The sequence below is a fragment of the Miniopterus schreibersii genome (assembly GCF_964146895.1).
Source record: "Miniopterus schreibersii genome assembly, chromosome: 2".
Lineage (NCBI taxonomy): Eukaryota > Metazoa > Chordata > Mammalia > Chiroptera > Miniopteridae > Miniopterus > Miniopterus schreibersii.
In genome coordinates this window covers 8,755,562-8,763,227 of record NC_138102.1, presented here as the reverse complement: position 1 = coordinate 8,763,227, position 7,666 = coordinate 8,755,562, and the positions used below count along the sequence as shown (strand labels likewise).

At 53.7% G+C, this 7,666-nt stretch overlaps 1 protein-coding gene across 3 annotated transcripts in view; it reads left to right on the top strand.

The window, feature by feature from the left end:
• Nucleotides 1–1,137: 1,137 nt before the first annotated feature.
• FAT1 (FAT atypical cadherin 1) overlaps nucleotides 1,138–7,666 on the top strand; it is a 107,986-nt gene continuing 101,457 nt past the window's right edge. For 2 of the 3 annotated variants that reach the window (XM_081130241.1, XM_081130240.1), the window contains exon 1: nucleotides 1,138–1,657. The gene's annotated coding sequence lies outside the window, so the exon portion shown is untranslated. Of the gene's footprint in view, nucleotides 1,658–4,158; nucleotides 4,341–7,666 lie in introns of those variants that run through there. The other variant, XM_081130242.1, reaches the window with a different exon arrangement.

Here is a 7,666-nt window from a genome sequence, read left to right as displayed (position 1 = left end):
CCTGTTTTTTGAATGGACAATAATGAATATTATCCCCTGGGCGAACAAGTGGCATTCAATACCTATTTTCTGAATGGACAAATACACGAATACATTTTTACCTATGGAGGGGACATTATTCCTTTACCACAGGTGAGGAAACTCACATTTAGATGAGTTATATGACTTCCTCAAGCACATACAGTACTCCAGTATTTAATCTTTTATTCTCCTGTTTAATTTCTTGTCTCGTTTGCCGTGTTCTCCGGGTTTTGCTCTTTGCCTTTCAAAGGCAGGGATCAACTAAAGTGACCCCTAGATTTACACCACCGGCTGCACGTGCGGGGGTGGGAAGCCGCTCACGCCCCGCGCCCCGCCCCCCCCACCCCCGCTCCAGGGATCCTGGAATTTCAAAGCCAACTTTCTGAGAACAGTGTCCACCGACTCACAGAAATGGCTCCCCGGGAATTTCTCGCGATTCTGGAGATATTTTATTTTGGTACTTTAGCGATTTTTTAAAAAAATGCCGCAGAAGCCGTTTTCCGGGGGCCTGGGCGCTCAGCAAGGCCGCAGTCATTCATTCGCCCCTGAAACATCGGCGGCGCCGGCCCGCGTCTGTCTGTGCCACGCGGCGTGGACGGCCCCGTGGCCGCGGGAGACCCGCAGTCGTCGGACCCTGGCTCCTCCCCGTCTCCTCCCCCACCCCTCGGAACCTCCTCCGCCTCGGAGTGCGGTCTAGAAACGTAGGATCCTTCGGGGAAGGATCTGGAAATCCAACCACGGCCCCGCGAGAGGCCCCGCGAAGGCCGCAGGCAGCGCCGGAGCCCCAGAAGTCCTGAGACTATATCGCCCCCAGAAGTTGGAGGGCTACAGAGTCCAAGTCGTCCGGGCCGGTCTGCAGAGGCTGCTCGAGCTTCCTGCCTGCAAAACCCGCAGGCGACACGTCGCGGCGAGTCTCGGCTGCGGAAGGGGAACAGCATCCCCCGCGTCCCCAGGCGTGGGAACCGCTGCGGGAGGGGGCTGAGAGGCGGGGAGCCCGAGAGGCGCGCGCGGCCGGGGCCGGGGCCGCTCGGGGCTGGGTGCGGGGATCGCCGGCGGTCTGCGGAGCCCGGGGGCGCGGCCGGGTGGAGACGCACGGCCGCTGCCCGGGCGGGGGGAGCGCGGCCGCGGCAGGTGAGCCCCGGCAGCCGCCCCGCTCGCCGCCGCTACTGTCCCGGAGGCGGACTCCGCCGGAGAATCCTTTCCAGGCGGTGGGGCCGGGGCGAGGCGGGGCGCTGACGTCACGTCCCCTCCCCCAGTTCCTCCAGGAGCGAGGGAGTGGGGGAAGAGGCAGTGAGCCACCGCAGCTCCCGGCCGCAACTCTCAAACTCGGCGGCTCGCTGCCTGGACAAGTCCGGACAAACTTGGCTTCTCTTGGGCCCTCTCCCCAGCCCCCGCGCACTCTCACCTCGCCTCCTGTTGGTCCTCAAGTTTCACCGAGGACGGAAGCCTCCGGGAGATGCGGCCACCTGGGTCCGGGCAGCGCGGGTGGATCGCGCTCTCGTTGGGGACATGCTGAAGATCCCAGGGAGGCAAAGTTGGTACTTCAGACGCGGCTTCTAGCAAATATCCAAATCGCGTGGGGATTACGGAGCTGCCGAGGACTTTAAAGCGGAGCACCGAGGAATCGGCTGGACTGGTGAGTTCTTTGTTTAATGCAAGCCTTATGTATTTAAGTTTCAACGTAAATTAAATTACGTTGGGGTATTTGGCCCTAAGCTGGAGCAGGGAAGCGTGTGCATCCCTACAGGCTCTCCCCTTGGAGAGCTGTACGCCCCTCTCTCTGGCTGTGCTTGGCTCTCGAATGAAAGATCGGTATGCATAGGTTTTGGAATTCATAAAATACATACATAGCACTGTTCAAAAGAACTTGAAAAGCTATGCTGTTTGTGCATTATTTTGAATGTAACTTATTATAGAAATGGTGCCCAGGGAGGGCGCATCCGAGGCAGCGGGATTCGCTGTGGCGCAGCGCCCTCTAGGCCCCACCCCGGGCACGGCGCGCGCTCCCCGCCGGGTTCCTTGCGGACCGCGAACTTGGACCTGCTCCTGGGACGTGGGCGTGAGCTCGGTGGCCGCCACCCCGGCCTTAATTACCACCCGCTCCGGCCCATTCTATTTGTAATTGACAAATACTAGCTTGAGTGGACTGGATTCAGAGGCGGTGCCGAAGGAAAGCGTTTTTGTTTTTTTTGTGAGGTCATTCCGATCGAAGCCCCTAATTTCCAAGAGCCTTTGGGAACAGGGTTAGGGAGGGTCGACTATTGAAAGGACAAACGTGGAGCTTGAACTACATTTCTCTTTCGTGTGAAGGTAATTGAATGGTTGCAAAAAGGCACCTCTAGTTCGATCCGTTGGGGCTAAAGGACCAGTAAAAACGTGGCAGCACAGGAGTCTGAAATCTCCATCTCTGGCTCTCGGCGTTTCTGTGGCGACCCAGAGCAACTTCTTCCAGGCAACTGGGTTTTCTCAGTGAGTCTGGAACATGGGGATTCCCAAACAGATGTTTTAGCTCGAGTAAATGTTATCATTTATTAATGAATGGTAATTTTCTCCAGGAATTCTTTCGTGCCATTAAAAAAAAAAATCTTGTGATTTTATGTTACAGGATGGTGGTTTTTTACTTTTGCACACCCCCGCCCCAGCTGTTGGTGTGTCTTGTGTGGCTGTGATTTGTTGAGAATTCGGCAAAGGGCGCAAACCGGTTGAGCTTGGAGATCAGGTCATCTACTTTCGTGGTGTTCCATGTATGAAACTGAGCTATAACTCCAGGAGCACTTTGCGCATTGTGGCCATGGCCAAGTGTTTGGGATGATAGTGTTTGTTGTGTGTGCGAATTTGTGTGTATTCTAAATAATGCGCAGGGAATACACCACGCACTCTTAGTGTTACATACGAATCAGCACAAGGACTCTGCAGGCATTTTCCTTCCCAGCCATAGCCTGCCAGACACCTTTATTTTTTCAATCACCTTCTTGAAAATGGCTTAAGAGGAGACCGCATTAAACGCTGAACGAAGGAAATTCTCTTTAACCCTAGACTCCCTCGCCCCCATCTGCCTCGCAGTCCCCCCTGCAGCCCCCTCCACCGGTTCCGGGGAAATCAGATCTCTTTGTCCTTACAGAGTTAAAATGTTCGAGCCCCAGAAACTTTCCGAGGTCGCGTCCGCCCTCCTCCCGGGGCTATTGCCCAACACCCGCGAGCTCTCCAGGCTTCCGCGGCGTCTCCGTTGCGCGGCGCCCGCGCGCCTGGAGCTGTGCTGGCGCTGAGCATGGGCTCCGGGCCGGGAACGCCGGGCTGCGCGCCCCGGCGTGGGGACTTCCCCGAGCGGGGGGAGTCTGCAGGCCCCGGGCTTCCTTCGCTCCCTTGGGAACCTGTAGTTTCAAGTTAGAATGGGTTCAGTTTGCGGGGTGCGACTTACCGGCTGGGAAAGCGCACGAGGCGGCACAGCTGCCTTTTGTCCCGCCGACGAGGGAGTCGGGGGTGTGGGCCGGGGGAGGCGGGCGCCGGGGTTCCTGGCCAGGGTCGGGGAGGTTATGGGGTCTAACTAGCTCCACACAGAGGTCGCGGAGGAAGAGCTTTCATTTTCCTAGATCTTAATGTAGACTGGCGGAGGAAGTCATTCCGATGGAGCCGCCTTCCTCTCCGACCTTTTGGAGGATTTTATACCCCCTCCCCCATAAACTACCGCAGACCCGGAACCGAGGCATTCAAATGCAGCCTTAGGAATTCCCTGAAGGTTCTAGAGAATCCCAAGGGAGGCGTGGGAAGCTTTTTGGCTGACCTTTTTTTTTTTTTTTGAACTTCCCCTTTCCCAGCAAGAAGCATTCCAAATTAATTCTCTGCACAAATCCGTGCTGGCCATAACTAACATCGGCACCAGAGCCAGCCCCACACTGTCCCTTGGAGTGTCGCAAGATCACCCTGGGTACTCGCTCCTCTGCTCGCTAGGAGTTGGCTGCCGTAGCCGGGGGAGCTCTGACCCGTGGCCGGGTGTCACCGCCCGGGACCGGCGCGCTCCGAGTCCTGCGGCCGGAGAAAGTCGGCTCGGGTTTCCGAGCTGGAGAAACGAGCGCCGGCGCTCGCGGGCGTGGCCGCGGGCGGAGGGATCTAGGCCGCGCCGGCCGGCCTGGGAGCGAGGAGCACGAGTGGCGAGTGGCTGGCGGGCGGCACCTGGCCGGCGACACCATGCGGACCCGCGGGCCCGGGAAGACGCGCGGCCGACCCGGTCCCAGCTCGGGGGCGCGCTGAGGCGACGAGGTGTGCGGCCCCCGAAAGCGCTGGCGCCTCCGCCGCCGCCGCCACCCGGGGCCAACTTTGCTGTAAGTTTGATAGGAACGGAGTTGGAGCTGAGGGCGGTGGGCGCGGGGCGCCGCCGCGAGCGCGGGGGAGGCGGGCACCTCGCTGCGTCGCGGGGCCGGCTCGGGCTCCTTGGGCGCTTTCCGCAGGTTGTTCGCCTGCGGCCCGTGCGCCCGCCCCGAGCTCTGGGAAAGGGGATGAAAGAAAGAGCCGGGCTGGAGGGTGGCAGCGCCGCGGCGCCTGCCCGCTGGAAAGTTCAGGGCTGGCCCTGGACTCGGCGGCGGGGCGCGGAGGCGGGGCGGGCGGGCGGGGGACGATCCGCGACGTGAACCGAATGGGAATCAGCGAGCCGGGTGCTGCTGCGAGCCGGCCCGGCCGCCCGGCTCTGGTCCTGGAGCCATTGCTGGAATCCAAGCGGCGCCGCGCGCGGGGTCCCGGGCGGCCCCGGGGCGAGGACTTCCGCTGCGCCCGGGAGCTGGAAACTTCGCCCGCGCGCCCCGCGCTCCGGGGACGCTCGCGCCGGCGGGGGGCTTACCGGCCTCTCCTCCAGGTTGAGTCTCCCAGCTCGTGAGAGTCTTCACCGTGGAGGGGGGATGGAAAGGGAGGCCCGTCGGCGAGAGAGGGCATCTTTTGAAATGGAGTCGCCGCGCGCTCCCAGATGTTCTGCGCCCTGCGGGGGTGCTGCTCTGAGGGTTCGGTGCGCACCGGTTGAATGCAGATGGGTGCGATTGCTAAACTGCGGGCTAAACCTTTGCACAGTGTGCTGCGTATCAGTTGGTTTCTGTTTTTTCGGGAAGCGACTTGTGAGATCTGTTTTTAAAGGAAGATTCTGGTTCTTTAGCTAACTTTCTGTTGTCTCTCTAAGATTTTTTTGTTCCCACTGATGTGGATTGCAGCGCTTTGAAAACAAGGACGCGATTGTATGCATTAGGAGAGTAAACTCATAAATATTTTCTGTGCAGTTAAAGGGATTTTTTTTTCATGCTTCTGAACTATGGTTTCATTAAGTGGCTTTTGTTAAGCAACTCCCCGGTGCCTGGTAGAGTAGTTTTTTTGTTTTTTTTTTAAATAGTATTTACAGGTACTATTACAATCAGGAAAAGGTTTAAAAGGCAAATTATCTCGTTATTTATTTATCTTTACTAAAGCAGAGTCATATATTCAGACGTAGGTTTCAGTAGTTTAAGAGGATATCAGCACGTGTTAAAACTGGGTATAGTGGTGGTTTTCCACATCACTCTTAGAGTCAGGGTTGTTATCCAGCACCTCGAGTTAGTAAAGTTACTCATGAAAATTTGTTTCTCCAGTTATATAGGTTAATTCTGATACTTGGCTTCGGCTTAGTGTTCTGGAAGGACAGCTCGGGTTCCACAATTATTATTCCTCTTTCCTTGGTATGTATAAGCTTTAAGCTGGATGTAAAGTTACTTAATACATTACATAATTTTTTAAAAAGTTGATACAACTCTACGCCAAACATGGCATCTAACGAGCTTGGCGGAAGGTTTGGTTTGAATAAACGGTGCATCTTTGTGCCCATTTCTTCTTTTTTTTTCTTTTTTTAAATATATCTTTATTGATTTCAGAGAGAGGAAAGGAGAGGGAGAGAGAGAGAAACATCAGTGATGAGAAAGTCATTGATCAAGCCCGCAACCCAGGCATGTGCCCTGACCAGGAATCGAACCCCGATCACCTGGTTCTTAGGTCGATGCTCAACCGCTGAGCCACTCCTGGCCGGGCTTTGTGCCCATTTCTTGCAAAAAGGAACTTCTCAGATGAGCCAGATTCTTTGTCACTCTGAAAGGAATTGAGATCGTTAGGAGACTTCATAGAATCATTCAGGCCAACTGTATATTCATTTGTATCTTTTAATTAATCACTAGCAGTATCCCAGTAGGTTCTTATCATGTTAATAGGTCATTTAAATCCATATTATGGACAGGTGCCAAAAGAGGAATCTAAAAATTATGTGCACACTAACAGTTTTCATCCCTTTGATCCCCCGCCATAGACTTAGCTCTTGAGCCATCTTTGAGTAGTCAATCGTTTCTTTGAATGCTGCAGGTGAAGCACTCCCTTACCAAGCCTACCACAACCTGGGTTCACCCAAGTTTGGCAGATGCTACATAGAGCCAATAAGCTGAATCAAATTAGTTCATTATTGTTGCATTAAATGTTGTCTCAGTGGCCTAATTTGTGGTCTAAAGGACCTGATTTAATAGCTGGAAGCCATAAGGCTAGGTGTGTGTTTAATCTTTATGAGTGGGAAATTGCAGTAGGTAAGCGCTCTTTTGACCAAATTATATAGATGATGAAGCCAAACTGTATCTTTCTGTCTCACTTAATTGTTCAATTTGCAAGTGTTAGTTTATCCTTAGGCACTGGACAGGAGTTTTTGAAATGAGTGATGCTGTTAACTCATTTAATTAAGGTCAGAAAGTTGCCATTTTTTTTCTTCTCGTATCCAAGAGGAGCTTTTTAATTCAGAAATGTATTTGATCAGATGAAGAATCTGGATATTTTTCACATTTTAAACTTCTTAAAAAATTCATCTTTTTTAAGTCCCAGATTTAAGTATATCGCCAAAATTCATGTTTAATTTCATAGTTTATTCTATATATGGAGATAGATCTATAATTGTCTTCTGCAAACCACTTAGGAACATCAGTCATTGTTTAGCTCTTACCCTTCATGGACTCTTCAAGTGTAGAGCTTCATAATAAGCTCTGCAGGGTAGACAGTGATCTAGCATCACCTCCAGCCAATTTGGAAGCGTTCTGAGATGGGTGGTGACCTCTTTCTGAGCTGCTGGAAATTAGAGCCCTCTCTAGGGCAGCCGTCTGCAGTGGTGTTACTGGCCTGGCGGTTGCACCTGGATTTTCTGTTAATGTTGGAGCAGTGAATGTATTATTATCCCATGTTATCCCTCCTTCCTTCCCCTCCTCTCTCCTTCAGTTCTGCCTTCCATTCTCTGTTCTTAATTCTCACCGATTTGTCGGTTCACAAACTCAACAACTGTGGCTCTCCTCTGCGCCAAATACTGATTGGGCCAGACACAGGGGACAGTGTGAGCCAACCACGTTTTCTGCCTTCAAGGAGGTTACTGTCCAGTGGGGGAGAAGGGCAAATACTCAGTTATATCCAGTGTGCTGTGAGGCCCATCAGGGTCAGGGCAGTTCATCGTAACACCTTAGTGGGCTGGGAGCTGGGTAGGTGGGTATTAGGATAGGGCGAGCTCTCAGGGAAGAGCCAGTCAGGAGGGACCAATTCAAGGGACAGAAATGAGGTGCTGTAAAGCAGTTGTAGAAACCTTAATTAGTTGTCAAGTCTTTCTTAAGGCTTAAGGATT